Source organism: Oryctolagus cuniculus, chromosome 15 (genome assembly GCF_051225735.1).
Source record: "Oryctolagus cuniculus isolate XC-2025 breed Fujian yellow rabbit chromosome 15, ASM5122573v1, whole genome shotgun sequence".
Lineage (NCBI taxonomy): Eukaryota > Metazoa > Chordata > Mammalia > Lagomorpha > Leporidae > Oryctolagus > Oryctolagus cuniculus.
Genome location: NC_142881.1, coordinates 81,910,030 through 81,926,421, shown reverse-complemented (window position 1 = coordinate 81,926,421; position 16,392 = coordinate 81,910,030). Strand labels below are relative to the sequence as shown.

Below are 16,392 nucleotides of genomic sequence, written 5' to 3'. Positions count from 1 at the left end.
TCACCAAAACTCTGTTCATCTTTTCCTCCCACTCTTTTTTTTTTTCTTTTCTTTTCTCTCTGTTATCATTCTCTGCTTCATCCAACGAATTTTACATTTTGGTTGTTAATTTTTTTTTCAGTTCCAAAACTCCTATTTGATTCTTCCTACACATTCTTATTTGCTAGCCTTCTGATTTGTCATTTTTTTTTTCAAGAGTGTTTACTATTGCTTGTTGGGCCATTCGCACAATAGCTGTGCCACTGTCTCTACCAAGTCATTTTAACATCTGTGTTATCTTGGCGTCTGTGCCTGTTAATAATAGTCTTTTCCCACTCAGGTTGAGAGTTTCCTGATTCTCCAGTGCTGCATAATCCAGGATTGTTTCCTGAATATTACAAATATTATATTTTGTACTCTGGGTCGTTTTTAAAGGCGGATAACCAGGCTGCATTTCTACCACAAGCTTCAACTCATTTTCTTTGGACTGTGATTCAGATTTAGCCCACATGTGTGCCACCTTGTGGTCAGTCTGAGACTTGGGCAATGATTCGTTGGTTGATTTAGTTCTAAATCTCTTGTACACTCAGCAGAATCAGATCCCTTCATGGCCAGCTTGAAGGTGAGTCCATGAGTTGTTGAATAATTTTATGGAGTTTCTTTTCTTCCTATTTGCTCAATTCATGGTCTGTCAGATACAGTATATACATTTTTAAATTCATTTATTTTATTTATTTGTGAGAGAGGGAGGGAGAGAGAGAGGAGAGAAACAGGCAGACACAGAGAAAAAGCTCCCGTCTGCTGCTTCACTCCCCAAATGTCCACAGCAGCCAGGGCTGTGCCAGCCTGAAGCTGGGGCTGGGAACCCCATCCAGGTCAGCCGCATCGGTGGCAGGGACCCAGCTGCTTTGAGCCACCACCCGCTCCCTTCAGGATGGACATCAGCGAGGAACTGGCATTGCAGTAGAACTTGCACTCAGACCCAGGCACTCTGACTAGGGGTGTGGACATCCCAAGCAGCATCTTCACCTTTGTACCAATAGTGCACTTCCGTTTTGCATTTTTAAAACTTTTTAAAATTTTGAGCTAATTTAAAGCCCACTAAAGAGGCAAAAATCACATAGGAATTTTACATGTGTGCCTCACACAGCTTTTCCCAGCAACACCTTATATCCCTGAGCGTATTTTCGAAGTCAGGAAATTGGCAGTGGTACAATACTATTGGTTAAACTGTGGCACTTGTTTGGTTTTCATCAGTTTTTGTTGTTGCTGCTGCTGGTATGTAATACTGTGGGGTTTCTCCACAGGTGTAAATCAGTGTTGAGACCTCCACAATCAAGACACAAAACTCTCCATCACTGCAAAGGAACTCGTTCAATCAACCTCTGTATAATGACACCTTCCCCCTGACCCTAACTCTGGCAACCACTGGTCTGTTCTCCATCATTAAAATTTTGTCATTTCAAGTTTGTTCTAAAATTGGAATCGCACAGTAGATCCATTAGTTTTGAACAGAACCCAGTTTTTGGCCCCATGCGTTTTGTTGTTGTATGGCATTCAGACACCTAGCCAACATGCCTTTGCTGGAACAAAACTGTGAAATGCTGTCCCTCCCCTCCAGTTCTTTGAACAAATGCAAACATTTTTTTTTTTATTTGACAGAGTTAGACAGTGAGAGAGACAGAGAGAAAGGTCTTCCTTCCGTTGGTTCACCCCCCAAATGGCCACCACGGCCGGCACACTGTGCCGATCCGAAGCCAGGAGCCAGGTGCTTCCTCCCGGTCTCCCATGCAGGTGCAGGGGCCCAAGCACTTGGGCCATCCTCCGCAGCCCTCCTGGATCATAGCAGAGAGCTGGACTGGAAGAGGAGCAACTGGGACTAGAACCCGGCGCCCATATGGAATGCTGGCACTGTAGGCAGAGGATTAACCAAGTGAGCCATGGTGCTGGCCAGCAAATGCATACATTTTAAAAAGAGGCATTATACATACATTTAAATAATGTATACATTATGCATGCATTTAAAAAGAGCCAGGGTGGCATGGGGTGGTATGACTCCTTCAGTTAGGAAAACTCAACTCTGAATTTCAGATCTTCTGAAATGAGATGCTGTAGTTGTGAGAGAGGCTGGGGGCTGATAACAGGAGGTCAAAGGAACTTTACATTCATTGATTATCTGTGTGTGCCAGCACTGATCTGGCCCTTGAGGACTAGCAGACTGGACTTTACAGTGTGGTGTAAGAAACACAGAAGGCTAGCATTGTGGCACCGGGGTTTAAACCACCTTCTGCAGTGCCAGTATCCCATAAGGGCACCGGTTCGAGTCCCGGCTGCTTCACCTCCTATCCAGCTCCCTGCTAGTGTGCCTGGAAAGGCAGAGGGGATGGCCCAAACGCTTGCACCCCTGCACCCATGTGGGAGACCCTGAAGAAGCCCCTGGCTCCTGGCTTCAGCCTGGCTCAGCCCTGGCTGTCTTGGCTGTTTAGGGAGTGAACCAGCAGATGGACTCTCTCTCTCTGTCGTTCCCCCTCTATCTGTAATTCTGAGTTTCAAATAAATAAGTAAATCTTTTTTTAAAAAATTATTTGAGTTATACAGATTTTGTGTATTTCCTAGATACAGATTTAGGAACGTAGTGACACTGCGCCCCCTACCTTCCTCTTGCCTGTGCTCCAACCCTTCCTTCTCACATTCCCACTCTTAATTTTTACAAAGATCTATTTTCAGTTTACTTAATTATTAAACAAAGAAACATTGGTGTCTTTTAAATGTTTTTAAAAGATTTATTTGTTTACTTGAAGGCCAGAAGGCCAGAGTTACAGAGAAGGAGAGAGAGAGAGAGTTTTACATCCACTGGTTCACTCCCCAGATGGCCGCAACAGCCAGAGCTGCCCCAGTGTGTAGCAAGGAACCAGGAGCTTCTTCTGGGTCTCCCACGTGGGCGCAGGGGCACAAGGATTTGGACCACAGCAGAGAGCTGGATCGGAAGTGGAGCAGCTGGGACTTCAACTGGCGCCCATTTGGGATGCTGGTACTGCAGGCAGTGGCTTTACCCACTACACCATAGCACCGGCTCCATAATGTTTTTTTTTTTTTAATTAGGAAACAAAAAATTCAGAAGGAGCAAATCAGGGCTATTTTCCACTGAACCTCTCACAAAATCACCTTCTTTGATGAGAGGCATGAGTAGGAGCTTTGTCGTCGTGGAAGATTCTCTTGTAAAGCTTCCTGGGCATTTTTCTGCTAAGCTTTTGGGTGACTTTCTCGAAACAGCCTCGTAAGAAGCATATGTCACCCCGCTTTATTCCCTAAAAAGTCAACAGCACAGTGCCTTGAGCACCTCCAATACTGTTGCCATGATCTTTGCTTTTGATCAGTCCACTTGTTTTTCTGAATTTCATGTTTTTAATATTTACTTTTTAGCCTTCTTTCTATAGGAAGTAATGTTCCATTGGTGCAGAATTACTTTGAGTTATATAATGTATTCAAGTGTCTATGTATTTTAAATATCATATTTATGTTCTTAGATTTAATCTTTTCAACATTTTTCCATGTTCACTTCGTATGTAGAGATCATACACATGCCTACTATTTTTCTTGAAAACAAGGATCACATGATGTAGGATTCATAACAGTTGTCACAAGTGAGGAAATAATGGTCTATTATTTCTTTTTTTAAAAAGATTTATTTATTTACTTGAAATACGGAGAGGCAGAGAGAGAGAGAGAGAGAGAGAGAGAGAGAGAGAAATCTTCTATCTGCAGGTTTACTCCCCAGATGGCCACAATGGCTGAAGCTGTGCTGATCCAAAGCCAGGAGCCAGGAGCTTCCTCCAGGTCTCCCATTGGGTGCAGGGGCCCAAGGACTTAAGCCATCTTCTGCTGCTTTCTCAGGACATAGCAGAGAGCTGGATCAGAAGTGGAGCAGCTGGGACTCAGACCAGCTGGCACTGTAGGTGGCGTGTTTAAATGCTGCACCACAGCTCCAGCCCCAATAATGGTATATTATTAAATTGTAGAGGTTGAATTCAATGGAGATAATATTTATAACTATGGACCAAACAATATGATACCCACACAGTTTTAATTGTTTCTTTCTCCTATGTGTGTGTGTGTGTGTGTGTGTGTGTGTGTATTAACCTCTACATAGGAGAGGAAACGTGATATTTGTCTTTCTGCATCTGCATTATTTCCTTAACATAATGATCTCCAGTTCCACCCAGAAGTCGGCATATGAAAGAGACTCTTGCACTCCCATGTTAATTGCAGATCAGTTCACAATAGCAAAGAAATGGACTCAACCAAGATGTCCATCAGCTGATGACTGGAAATAGAAAACGTGGTCATATGCAAGGTGGACTGTTAGATGCAGAACACAGTGGTTTCTTTGGCTTTGACTGGACCACATCCACCTCTTGGTAGCCACTTCTCTAGCTGTGCTTTGTCTTCAGAGTCCTTCAGGTAAAGCCAGGTTTCATCTCCTGTTATAACTCTTCAAAGAAATGCTTCAGAATCTTGGTGTCGCTTATTTAAAGTTTCCACTGAAAGTTCCGCTTTTGTCTGCAGCCGAGTTGGATGCCACATTCTGGCACCTGTTGAGTGGAAAGTTTGCTGCACTTTCTTTTTGTGGCCAGAGCTGTTTAAGCTGAACGAGTTGAGGTGTCTGCAGTGGTGGCTGCTGGTTCTGCTGTCAGTTGTGAGTCTTCGTCAAGTAGGGCTTGAATAAGTTTAATTGCTTCCTTGCAGATTGATGTGCGTAGTCTTCTGCTGTGGGCTTATCTTTAACATCCTCTTGTCCCTTTTTGAAATAATTTACCATTTGTAAATTGCTAATTCCACTGGAGCATTGTCTTAATTTCACCATTCTCCCCAACCTTCATAAACTTGGCATTTGTTCTTGCCTCAATTTTAGCAGAATCCATGCTGCTCTGATTCGGTGCCTGATTCAAATGATGTTTGATCTTTCCTAGGGCCTCAAACTAGGTTGTACTCAGGCACAGTATAATAAGTTAGTATGAATTTATTTTGGTGCAAATAAATTTTGCAGCTTAGGCACAGTTTTTTTTTAGAAACTTACTTTCCATGAAAATTTTGAAGACCCCTTGAATATCTCACTAGAGACCACTGGGCAGTTACTTAAGTCCGTGCCTCAGTCGGCTTCCCTTGAATTGCATCACTGGTAGTCCCTATGGAGTGTGTGCTGGCTGGGGGTCCTCCTTGCTGGTTCTGCTGCTCACTGCCTATACGGACTGCTTTCTCCAAGTTCATGGCCCTGGGGGTGCATAGCACAGAAAAGAAACAGAACAGGAGAGCTGCCTCTAGCTGTTCCTGCCTCCTAGGCTTGCCTCTCTCTGAGGTGGTAAGGGGCACATACTCCAGCCTCATGAGGACAGTTGTGCTTCATTTCTGGGCATGGGGCCTTTCTTTACCCTTCTCCCTCTGGTGTGAGACTCCCTTCTCTTGGAGTCTGAAAATCCCAGGCAGCCAAGATGTTCTCAACTCACTCTAACTAATGCTGTATCAGCCATGTGATGCCCCTGTGGAGATGCAGGCATGCCTCTTTATTTTCCCCTCAGTGACAATAAGGTGTAGCTTGTAAATCTCTCAAGTTGATTTTTCACTTTTGATTGCAACCCAGGGCTGATGAAAATTTTCTGCATGTTTATGTCCCATCAGTCCTTCTAATGGAGAGAAAGGCATTTGACCCCTGTGCTCAAGTCAGTAGCCTACTCAAAGTCCTATGCATGACAGAATTTTGTTATGCATTTTAAATGATATGGAGCTCATATACACCCTAGATAAAACTTGATGTCTCTGGTTAAGTCTTCCTGTTTAAATTTATCTGTCTTCCCAGAGCTGGCTCCACTGAACCCTGAAGCTTGAGGAAAGCAGCAGAGCACTTTCCCTGGGAAAGCAGGGGTGATGCCCTAGCGTTCACCTTCCCCTGACCTAACTCTGGACCTGCCCCATGGTGTCCAGCAGCTGTCTGCCGTGGGCATCACTCCTGATGGTCACACACTTGGGACATCTGTACCTGTGCAGCCACTCAGCCACTCCAGCCACTCTCCAGGGCTGGAGAGTGTAAATTCTGTGAATACAGGTACGGGCACAGCTAGTCTGCTGCTGCCTCTCTCATAGTCACATCGGTGTTGAGCACATGATGAACCCTCAGTATTTCCCAAAAATGAATGATTGCAATGAGTAGTGGAGATTTTGTCTACACAACTACCACACGCTGTAGCAAATATTTAAATATAACTAAGTAAGATAAATTTATAAATAACTATATAAAGAAATAAGCAGTTTAAATTAAGAAACTTCTGGGGCTGGTGTTGTGGTATGGTGTATTAAGCCATTGCCTGCAATGCTGGCATCATATATGGATGCCAGTTCAAGTCCTGGATGCTCTGTTTCCCATCTGGTTTCCTCTTTCTTTTTTTTAATTTATTGTATTTATTTGAGAGGTAGAGTTACAGTGAGAGGGAGAGATATCCGCGGGTTCACTCCCCAAATGGTCGCAACCGCCGGAGCTGCGCCCATCTGAAGCCAGGAGCTTCTTCCCGGTCTCCCACGTGGGTGCAGGGGCCCAAGCACTTGGGCCATCTTCTACTGCTTTCCCAGGCCATCGCAGAGAGCTGGTTTGGAAGAGGAGCAGCCGGGACTAGAACTGGTGCCCATACGGGATGCTGGCGCCAGAGGTGGAGGAGTAATCTACTGGGCCACGGCACTGGCCCCTAGTTTCCTGTTAATATGCCTGGGATAGAGTGGAAGACGTCCCAAGTCCTTGGGCGACTGCACCCATATAGGAGACCCAGATATTATTCCAGACTCCTGGCTTTGGTCTGGCCCAGTCTAAACCATTTACCTTCATGTGTAATTAAATTTGAAACAGAATAGCTAAATGGAGTCCAGAAATATCCTACTGGCAAATTAGAGGGTGGACTCATTTACCCAGATAAGGATTCTTAACATTACAAAGGGGAAAAAAGGTCCCTTGAAGTAGCACTTACTTAAGTGTTTGTTTACACATCATTACTTGCTTAACAGAGGACGAAACTAAAAGTTCAGTTGTTCCAAGCTATTGCTGATTAAACAGCAATCAGAAATGAAGATAAAGTGTAAGATTGTAATAACAAATGGACACTTATACATCCATTATAAAAAATCTCATTTTATATAACCCAAAGGGAAAATTCCAGAATCTCCAGGTCTCTGCAGGACACCCAGCCTCTTATTCAAACCACATTTAGCTCACACAAGTAACTGCATAGCTCTGAGCACCTGGGAAGTACGAGGAAGAGACAAGGGATTCTCATTCTTGGATTCTTGGCTCCACATTGCTGTGTCATTAATTCTCCCACTCTTTTGGCCAGAGGAGAAAGAAGGGAGGAGAAATGCCAGGAACTTCAGCAGTCCGTGTAAAGGATCCCAATCACAGGAATCTTGATTCTGTGAACGGGAAAATGGGGTGACTGGGCAGGCCCATTGCTAAGGCCCCATCCAAGCCACTCTGTGTTTTCTCTTGCAATTCTGTGGCAGCAGCAGTTTTCCCTCTGTATGTCAGTAAAAGAAACCTGGCTTCCAAAAAGGAAAGGCAATTTATTCAAGTTTGCTAAGCACGCAAATGAAGGTCCAACTCCATTGGGCTCCCAAGCCTATGACTTCCCCCTTACACATTCTGCCTCTGCAGACATAGCCCAAGGTGACAGGTGATGAAGATGTTACAGGCCTAGGTCTCTTAATCTTTATTCCAGTTTCTTGACCCTACAGAGATAAGGACTCAAGTGTCATAAAGAGCCATATATACAGTACCCCAGTGAGAGCAGGATTCCTTTAACAGAGAGAGTGCGGGCATTCACAGGTGAGTGTGGTTACTCCACACAGATACCTGTCACGCAGAGAGCTGCCTATGAGGAGAGAGGGCAGGAGGAGTTCAGAGAGGACACGGGCACGGTCAAAGGCCTAACAGCAGCCCTCTCAGTATCAGTGTCTTTCCCGAGATCGGGCTGGTGGAGTTTAGCTTGAGTGAGGCTCTCTGAGAGTTCGCTGGCACCTCCACATGTAGGTTAACTTCCACCTGGTCATCATAGTGTCTTCTTCCTGGTTCTGGATGGGACACAGGTGCATCCTGAGAAAGTGGGGTACAAGATTGACAGGGAAGGGATGGAGTTACAGTGCAGGGCTGGCAGAAAGCCCCACTCACATATTTCTCCATAATCTTCCTGCCTAGTTCCCCCAAATCACAAATAGAAAACGAGCAGATCCGCCTCTGTAAACATGATTTGAGGGCTCAGACTAGGTAGTAACAAATCCATGATTTGGATTAAAAAGTTCTTAGGTGCTTTAACCCTGTTCCTTCTATATTCACAGACAGAATTGGTATTGGTCCTACTAGTTAATTATCAGGATTATCCTTAGAGGTCTGACTTAAGGTTCAGATGAAGCAGAGAGAAGTCAGACTTAAGCAGCCTGTGTTCACCCCAAGCCCAAGATGGAACTGGGTACCGTTGATTGCTAGAATTTCCTACTACCCTGAACTCAGATTTTAGCTTTAGGAGATCACAAGTTGTAAAATCTATTCAAATGAATAGATTTCAAAATAATTACTGCCTGATGAATACTGAGATATTCATCATTTAAGCTCAGTCTTATCACATACTTCACCTGACATTAACCAGGCACACCATAAGTATGCCTGAAATTAATACAGTTGGTCTCTAGGCAACTCCAGTCTTTCCCCCACAACCCCATGGGTTCCATGAAACCATCAGTCACGTACTTAGCACTCTCTGACTTTTTAAATAATTAAAACCCTTACAGTCAGGTTTGTTGCATTTGTATTCATTTCCCTCACTCTCTTGAGGGATTTCTTTGGGTAGCTTTAAAAAAGATATTTTATTTATTTGTTTATTTGAAATTCAGTGTGACAGAGATAGGAGAGACAGACAGAAAAAGGGGTCTGATTAACTCCCCAAATGGCCACAGCCACCAGGTTTGAGCCAGGCCGAAACCAGGGGTGAGGAACTCCGCCTGGGTCTTTCACGTGGGTGGCAGGGACTGAAGTACTTGGGACATCTTCACAGCTTTTCCAGGCACATTAGCGGGGAGCTAGATCAGAAGCAGGCCAGCCAGGTTGGAACCAGAACTCCAATATGGGATGTGACATCGCAAGCCGTGGCTTCACCCTTGGTGCCATTATTTATCTTTTTTGAAGTTTATATAAGGGTTCAGCATTTATTGAATGATTTCTATGTGGCAAATAAATTCTCAGAAAGTATTTACTGATTTTAATATTTGAATGCAAAATGATATATTTGGTGACAGCAGGATTTAAGCATAATTGCAAACCACTCATACCTTCATTCAGTCATTCAGCAAATGTTTGTGTTCGCTGTTTGTGTCACACTAGGAATGCAAATACAGAGGTGATTGGCAAGCTTTCTGTCCCTTATAAACCTTCTAATAGGGTGTGAGAAAATGAGAAATTATTGATTATAAGAGAAGAAAATAGAAAGTGCATTGCTGTTGGCAAAGTCTAGGGAAGAATACACAAAGACAGAACCGAACATGAATGGCAGAAGGAGGTGCGAGAATGGAGAGGCTTTGCATGGGAATTGTGTGAGAAGTGACTTGGAATCAGCCAGGTGGACCAAGAAGAAAGGAAGGTAAAAGCACAAGCTTCTGAGACTTGATATTCCAGGGGCCAAGGAGAGTCTCAAGTATGACTGAGTGACACCTGGAAATGAATCAGGAGACGGAGGTGGAAAGTGCGCCTTTCCCTGTGCCTCTGTCTGTGCCCACATGCGCTGAGCACACAGGGCCTGAGCAGCAGGGAACTGTGATATGCAGCACGGCCCTGGCGGAGCAGCAGAGCTGAGAGGTGCTGGCTCCTGTGTGAAGGACAGCACTGCTCTGCAAGGTGAGGCCGAGCTTGCAGGAAGCCAACCCCGGTAGCTGGCCTGAGAGACAGGCCAGAGGGGGCAGTGCAGAACCCCAAGGCATCTGCCATCCATGGCTCACAGTGTGACTCGGGGACTAGATTCTCCTTGATTGCCACCATGATCAGGAGGCCCAACTGAGATGAAGAGGAAACTGGGATGAGGCCTCATCCAGTGCAGCCCAATGGCCAAAGAAAACGGAGACAAATCTAACAGCTGTGGCCTTGTTCCTGTGCAACCTGCAGGCCCCGTGGGGTCCTGAGGACCTGCATAGAAACCGAAGCTCGCTTCCTGTTTGAGACACAGGCACTGGGGTTGGACATTTGAAGGGACAAAGGCTAGACTTTGGGGATGAATAAATCTGGCCCAGAACATGGCTCCAGAAAAAAGAAACCTGAGCTATTTTTAGCAGAACGTCTAGTCTCAGTTTTCCAAGCTGCATACCAACCCCTATTGACCTCTGACCTGTTCCCACATTCATTTTCCTTTCCTGACCTGGAGTGTCTGACCTCTGGAAGAGAGTAGATAATGAAACTCTAGGAGGCTCCAGGCCAGTTCAGCAAAGGCCAGATGAAAAAAAGTCCATGGAAGATCAGTTGAAGGGATATGAGGGCAGCCAGGACAAAGCAGAGAGGGAGCTATGAAGAGTAGGTTCCATGTCAGAGGAAGATCAGGCAGGACACAGTTATAAAATATTTTAGGCTTTTGAGAGCCACATTCTATCTGCATCGCTTATTGTTATTTTGGTTTTCTTTTAAAAAGATTTTTATTATTTATTTATTTGAAAGGCAGAGTTAGAAAGAATCTTGCATTTGCTGGCTCATCCCCCAAATGGCTGCCAAGGCCCAAGGCTGGGCCAGGCCAAAGGCAGGATCCTGGATGCCATTCAGGTCTTCCCCGTGGGTGCAGGGGCCCGAGCACTTGGGCCATCTTCCACTGCTTTCCCACGTGCATTAGCAGGGAGCTGGGTTGGAAGTGGAGCAGCAAAGCTTGAGCTGGCACCCACATGGGATGCTGTGCCCGTAGGTGGCAGCTTACCCCGCTATGCCACAACTGTGGCCCCCAGATGTACATTTAAAGCCTGTGTTGTGTGCTGCATTAAATGAGACCACAGCAGGCCCTGTCTAGGGAATGTACCAGAAGAGCAGTCGGACCAGGTTTGATTGTGCTTTCCCCCAAGTGTTCATGTGTTAGGAGCTTAGCTCCCAGGGTACGATGGAATTTTAACAGGTGAGGCTACATGGAAGGGCCTGGGGATGCTGGATTTCTGGAGTGAGTCTTTGTGAGAATGAGTTGTCATTAAAGCCTGACATGACCTCTGACTCTCTCTCAGGCTTCCTGTCTCCTGATGTGGTTTCTCCCTCTGCCAAGCATCCCTGCATTGTGATGCCATCTGCCACGAGACTCCCTGAAGCAAAGCCAGTGCTGTCACCGCCCCCTGGAACCTCAGAACCGTGAGTGCTTCTCTGTTCTCTGTAAGGTTCCTCAACCTCAGTGGTTCAGTATAGCAATGAGAAATGGGCTAATAGACAACTGAATGTTGTTAAGAATTTGGAAAGTTAAGGACCATGTATGTCACAGTCAGTTTGCTTCGTGATCATCAGAATTCGGATCAACGTAACTGCAGTTTTGTTCACATGGTCAAGAACCGAATCCACAGGGGGATAGTAGGTTCCTGTTGCCCCACGGGTTTCCTTCCTTGCTCCTTCCCTGACCCTCTTCACGTTTCCCCACCCTGGGCCCCTTCTGTTCTTCCCCTTTTAAGCTCAGTTGTGTCTCCCTGGGACATCTTCCTGCTGCATTTGTTCAAGGCCAAGGTGATGGGAACCAACTGAAAGCTTTCCTCTTACCTATTTCTCCATCAAAGGCTGTCAGTCACTTTGCTTGACAGCTGATGCTGCAGGTAGAAAGCCCTGACTTCCCTTCCTCCTAGGTCAGCGGCACAAAAGCAGAGCCTCCTAACATCTGGAAATGGGAAAACTTTTCAAAAATGACTCAGCAGTTGCCGTAGGTGAGGGATTGCCTGGTAATGATGCCTGGGGGAGTGACAGAGCAGATGTACCACACCTCCCCTAAGTCTCCTAACAAAGGATCCCGTTGCCTTCTCTCTGAGAGGGAAGAAGTGGAATAAGGAGGGAAACGGAACTCTGGCCCTTGCTGATACCATGGAGTGGGGCTCACGGAGTCCAAATCCTCTTGGAAGCCTGTATTTTCACTCTTTATTCCAACTGTCATTTCACAGTTGGCTTTCTGGGTAAAGAATGGTTCTGCACATCTGCAAGACAATCTCTCTGCATATCTGTGCAGGAATCTTCTTCATCTGCAGCCTTGTGTACTCATGAGCTCATTTGATCCTTACAGCTGTCATACGTAATCTTTGCCATGATGATAAAAATCATTTAATTCTTACTCTGTTCCACCGAGTATCCTAAGGGTTTTAGGCTGCCTAACTTGATCCATACAAACCCTAGGATGGAGATATCTGATTGTTCCCATTTTGCAGATGCACAAGCTTAAAAGCTGGATAGTTTATCTCCCTTAGACAAAGATGGTCAACTTTTCCAGGTTGCGTAGCTTTTTGATTACAGAGCTGGCATCAAGTGAGGTGTGCTCTTAGCATCTCCCCAGTGTTTGTGTTAGGATGTTAGGTTGTTACACACTTATCTCGCTGAGCAGTGTTTCTGAAACTATAGCTTTTTTAAGAAAAGATTTATTATTTATTTGAAGGGCAGAGTGATAGGATATTAAAGAGAAAGAGAGAGGGAGAGAGAGAGAGAGAGAGAGATAAAGACATGTCTTCCATCTGCTGATTCACTCCCCAAATTGCCACAACACCCAAGGCTGGGCCAGGCTAAAACTAGGAGCCTGGAACTCCATCTGTGTCTCCCACATGGATGAAAGGGGCTCAAGGACTTGGGCCATTCTCCACTGCCACCCCAGGCACATTAGCAGGAGCTAGAGTGGAAGCAGAGCAGCAGCGTTCTAACCGGCACTCTAATATAGGATGCAGGTGTCAAAGGCTTAACCCTCTGTGCCTTACCGCCACCTCCATTGTTTCTCAGACTTCAATGTGTGCAGATTCACCTGTGAAGCTTGTTAAATGCAGATTCATGCAGTAGGTCTGGGGTGAGGCCCATGAACTTGCATTTCAGTAGCTCCTGGGTGATATTGATGCCATGGACCCAGGCTTGACACTTCATATACTTTAGCTTTTAGGACATCACTTGGAGGTGCAACCCTTGTCTCATCAGTGTCCATTTTGAGATTAAAGACCACTTTCAATAGAAGTTTTGTGTCACTGCCTCATCTTGGTAGCTCTGAACATGCTGCAAGCTACTGCTTTGAGTGAGCAGGTGAGCTGACCGTGTGAAGGCAGAGAGCAATCCCTGAGCCAGGTCCTGGAGAACCTCAGAGAAGCCACATCATAGGGCCTCTAAATGCCTTTTTCTGAGAGCTGGGGAAAGCGTTGGCTGCAGAGGAAAGTCCACTCGGTGTGAGAGATGCACCAGGGGAGAGAGACCTACGCCTTGTTCCAAAGGATGCATGCTTTCCCCTCGGGTTATCAAAGCATTGCACTTCCTTTACAGATCATGTGCAAGGTATATAAAATAACGGAAGAGCTTCTCAACTCACCAAATGCTCAGAATCTAGCAAGAACCACTATTTACAACTTTTAGGTATCTACAATGAGTTTTTAAGTGAGATGAAGACATCAACTGGGAGATAAAACAGTTGAGATCTCTGTGTGCTTTTAGATTCATGTCCTGGGATTTGTTTAAAATTCCATCAGCAACATCTTCCTGTGTTGTTAAAGATTCTTTGTAAACGTCATTTTTGATGGGGCCATAGTTTTTCAATCATTTATCCCCATTGTAATTTCTTTAACTATTCCCACATCGCTGTCCTTTCTAGTTACTTTCTGAGGTTTCACTGTTAAGATCAATGTTGAAATACATCTCTGTTTATGAGTTTTGTGATTTCCTTTCAGTAAGTCCTCAGCAGTGAAGTTAGGGGAGCAGTGGTTCCAGACATGTTTGAGAATTACTCCCTGCTGCCAACTTGCCTTCCAGAACAGCTCTTCTCTGGAAAGGACATTTATGGGCATCTTCTCCAACGTGTGGTCCTGGGTCCTGAGGCAGAACCCATGCTCTGGGCCTTCCTCCTCAGGGAACTTCAAAGGGTGTCAGTTTACAGTTCCTGGCATCAGCCCCCTGGTTATTGCAGGCACTGAGGAGTGACCCAGTGATTGCCAGCTCTCTTTCTCTCTCTCTCTCTCTCCCTCTCCCTCTCTCTCTCTCTCTCTCTCTCTCACACACACACACACACACACAAGTAAGGTGTGTTCCCTGTGTCGTGTTGTACTGACTTGAGTTTCTTGCTCATGTCTGAAGCAATTCTAGTCCCACATTATGTACCAGGATTTCACAAGATTATAATGGAGCTCGACAATTCTGATCACCTGTTGGTGTCTTAGCCATTGTAGCATAGGAATGCAACACATTACTCGTGTGTGTGTGTGTGATGATGCCAGTATAGCTAAACCTACTGCACTGCCAGTTGTACAGCACAATTGTGTACATTATATACAATTTTTAACATTCTATTTGAGAGAGGGGGAGCTATCTCCTCCTTTCTTTCATTCCTCAAATGTGTGCAACATCAAGGCTGGGCCGAGTCAAAGGAAAGAGCTGGGAACTCAGTCTGGCTCTCCCATGTAGGTGGCAGGGACCCAACCAGTTGAGCCATCACCCGTTGCTTCTAAGGGTGCACATTTAAAAGAAGCTGGAATCAGTAGAGATGGGACTTGAACCCAGACACTGTGATATGGGATGTGGGCATTCCCAGGGACATCCTCTTTTAAAGACTTGCTTTTATTCTCCAAGAGCATTTTTCAAATGATTCATTGCATTATACAGGCACTGCTTATTCCCCCTCCCTCCATCTTTTCCTTCCTTGGCTTACATTTTTACTTAGTTATTTATTCTTTTTTTTTTCTGATTTTTAAGTTTTTTAATACACAGAGAATAGATTTCATGTGTTTCCTAGGTACAATTATAAGAAATGAAACGCAGTTTCAAGTGACATCTGATATGCTGTGCTAACCACCTGTCCCTACAGTGCATAATACTGATAATGAAAATTTGCGACCATGTTACTGATTTATGTACTATGTCATACACTGTTTTAGAGTGTACTCCTTTGACTTACAAAGGAATCTTTAAAATAGCATGCTGTGTTGGGCTTGTTGCAGCTTCATACATCTTGTGGTTACCACGTCTCTTTACTGCATCAAAAGATCACTTTATGTGGTTGGCCTATCCCATCCACATTCATGTGATTACCCTCTGTGATGACAGCAAAATGAAGAAATGCCTGATAATGCATTGCTCAGCGTATATCCCCATCATTAAGCAACACATGATTGTACTATATTCTGATGGAGATTGCCTTTGTCCTGTGTTTCTGTACAGAGCCCCAGTGACCATGCAAGGGGCAGATGTGTGATGCATTATTAATTAGGCCTATTCCCCTAAGCAGTGGTGGGAGTGGACTGTTGAGAAAGGGAGGAGGGCAGTATGTGGCAGAGCTGGTTAAGCCTCTGCCTGTAGTGCTGGCATCCCAGATGCATGTTGGTCTGAGTTCCACATGCTCCACTTCTGATCCAGCTCCCTGCTAACACACCTAGAAAAGCAACAGAGGATGGCCCAAGTGCCTGGGCTGCTGTCCCCCACGTGGAAGATCTGGATGGGGTTACAGGCTCCCGGCTTCGACCTGGCCCAGCACCAGCTGTTGTGGTCATTTGGGGAGTGAGCTAGCAGGTGAAAAGTCACTCTCTCTCTCCCTCCCTCTCCTGTTTCTGCTCCCTCTCCTTCTCTCTCTGTAACTGTCTTTAGAATAAATAAACTACTGACTTTCCAGTGAATAAGACCCAAGTTGAGGATCCTACATCAATGAATATGTTTTCCATAAAACCAAGCATAGTGGAAGTTCTGGGTTTTGGCTTCTAGATGACAGACACATCGGAGTTTCTAGATTGCATTTTATTTCACCTATAACCTGTTCTCAGAGACTGATTCAGCTCTAGCTCAGAAGGCTCGTGATGTGCTCCTCTGCTGCGTCCTACCATTGTTCCCTGCTTCCTTCCAGAGTCAGGGCAGTCCTTCCCCAGGGGCAGGCTCACCTCTGGCGTTTGGCTGTTTGCTGTTCTATTGCCTGGGATGCTTCTTCTCCCCATACAGACAGAGTCCTTCAAAATGTTCTTGGAGCAGTGGAATGCAAGAAAAGTTAATGTTGGTGCATAGAGTTTTTGGAGCCCATGCATAATTTTACCATAAATAGGCACTTGCTCTGAAATTGTTGAATATTCCTTGTACTTGCACTTGAATGGCTCCTTTTCCCATTGTCATCAACTCTCTGCTCAAATACTTCTCTGTGAGAGAACCTTTCCCAGGTGATTACTTTAAAATAATGTCCA

The 16,392-nt window shown here is 45.2% G+C and overlaps 1 long non-coding RNA gene across 1 annotated transcript in view; it reads left to right on the top strand.

The window, feature by feature from the left end:
- Positions 1-16,392, top strand: part of LOC103346767 (uncharacterized) — a 67,330-nt gene that overhangs the window by 32,555 nt on the left and 18,383 nt on the right. The window contains exon 7 of the long non-coding RNA XR_016221084.1: positions 11,251-11,371. This is a non-coding gene — a long non-coding RNA (uncharacterized LOC103346767). The remainder of the gene's footprint in view (positions 1-11,250; positions 11,372-16,392) is intronic.